The following is a 2463-nucleotide window of genomic DNA, read 5'->3' as shown; positions in this document are numbered from 1 at the left end:
TGGAATGGGAATGGAGTATATGGGGATGGAATGGGTGGGAGTGAATTCTATGCCTTTACTTTTTGGCTACCTCCCTTGTTAGGGGGAAATAGCCATTGGCATATGTATGTATCGCCAAATAGCTCCATTCTACTTAGAGAAGAAACCTCTTTTTAGAATATCTTTGTTACCTTTTACATTTCATCACCTTTAACTTGTTCTACTGTCTTTGAGAGTGGTATCTCATCAAAGAGATGAAGTCATAGAAGAGGTAAAGACAAAAAAAAAAATATATATATATATATATATATATATATATATATATACATATATGTATATATATTGGGGTTCGAATCCAGAAGCTGCTCAGTTATAGAATTTATTTCAAATTGGACTCCACAAATTTAGGAGACTTCAGCGGCTCGTGGCGACCCCTTTACTCAGGTCAATTACACCCATTGCCCTTGCTCAGCAGATGGTCGTTACGCTTCCACGCACGTGGGGAACAGCTCGAGTGTCAAATTGGACAAATCAATAATGAAGCCGTCCGGGCTAATTGACCTCTGATCAGGTTCATCCAATAGGACCGTATCATGGACCTCGTGGATGAGTTTCAAACAGTTTGTGACATCGAAGCTCTTTTACTTTTTATTTGTGTGTGTGTGTGTGTGTGTGTGTGTGTGTGTGTGTGTGTGTGTGTGTGTGTGTGTGTGTGTGTGTGTGTGTGTGTGTGTGTGTGTGTGTGTGTGTGTGTGTGTGTGTGTGTGTGTGTGTGTGTGTGTGTGTGTGTGTGTGTGTGTGTGTGTGTGTGTGTGTGTGTGTGTGTGTGTGTGTGTGTGTGTGTTTGATTCACCATGGTCTTGGATCACGTGTTGGACTCGTGATCGGCAGCTAGTTCCCCTTCGGAAGAGAGCTCAGAACTCATATATGATCGATGTATGGGTAATGCTGTGACCTTACACGCACACACACACACACAATTCCCCGGCCACGAGAGTTGGAGTAACAACTTGTAGCGCAGCGATACTGAAATAATTTCAGCCCTGGGCGGGATTTCAGCCCGGACCGCCGTGGTGGCGGCCTGGAACTCTACCATTGCCCCATGTGTGTGTGTGATTCACCTTGGTCTTTAGATCACATGTTGGACTCGTGATCGACAGCTGTTTCCCTCCCTGAAGAGAGCTCAGAGCTCGTATGACTGATCTATGGGTAATGCTTTGACCTTACACTCACACACACACCCAACTCCCTACCCACGAGAGTTGGAGTAACGACTCGAAGCTCAGCGATACTGAAATTATTTTCAGCCCTGGGGAGGATTCGAACCCGGACCACCGTAGTGACAGTCTGGGACTCTACTAACCGCACCACCGAATCGTATGTGTGTGTGTGTGTGTGTGTGTGTGTGTGTGTGTGTGTGTGTGTGTGTGTGTGTGTGTGTGTGTGTGTGTGTGTGTGTGTGTGTGTGTGTGTGTGTGTGTGTGTGTGTGTGTGTGTGTGATGCGCGCGTGTGTGTGTACGTGTGTACGTGTTCTTTCACTTATTCACATCTGACATCTTCGTTTCAGAATGGGTGACGTGACCTTTGGGTGAAGGTCACTTTGCTCCAATACGACTTCAAACATTTTCACAAATATATATATATATATATATATATATATATATATATGAGAGACGGGGTGGAGGAAGAATAAGCGAAGATGGGCTGGAACTTTTATTGCTTATATGTTTCGACCGACTTGGTGTTTTTCAGTAAGCTTACTGAAGAAGACCGAGTCGGTCGAAACGTATAAGCAATAAAAGTTCCAGCCCATCTTCGCTTATTCTTCCTCCACCCAGTCTCTCATCTGTCTAAACCATTCATCATATATATATATATATATATATATATATATATATACATATATATATATTTCTTACTCCGGTGATAGCTGGACAATTCTATTCGGCTGAAGGAAACCTCAGGGAGTCAAAAAGTTAAGTTAATAAAAAAATAAAAAAAACTTGATTAAGTCCAAAGCCAGTTAAGTCAGTTCAATTAATCAGCAACTCCAGGGGAATCACTAGACATAACCCAACCTCATACCTCAGCAGTAAAAATATCTCCAGGAATTGGAGGAACACCTCCGAAAACGACTGAAATCATGTGTGTTCATCCACAATAAATGTATGACAATGTCACTCCAAAAATAGGTTAATTTTGGGCCACAGAAAAGTGTCTCTCAGCTGATTTGAGCCCCCACTCAGCAGGAAAAAAAAACAAAAAAAAACATCTCAAATGAGTGCGATATGCAACCAACTGCCCTTTACAATGTATATGCAGATCAATATACATATTGTATATATATATATATATATATATATATATACATATATATATATATATATATATATATATACATATACATATTTATATATATATACAGTATATATACATTTGTATATATATATGTATATATTTATATATTATATATATATACAGTA

The sequence above is a fragment of the Oratosquilla oratoria genome, chromosome 34 (assembly GCF_046742065.1).
Source record: "Oratosquilla oratoria isolate Oo_2021 chromosome 34, ASM4674206v1, whole genome shotgun sequence".
NCBI classification, from domain to species: Eukaryota; Metazoa; Arthropoda; class Malacostraca; order Stomatopoda; family Squillidae; genus Oratosquilla; species Oratosquilla oratoria.
The sequence above is the reverse complement of the archived record's forward strand: the minus strand, read 5'-3'. Positions refer to the sequence as shown.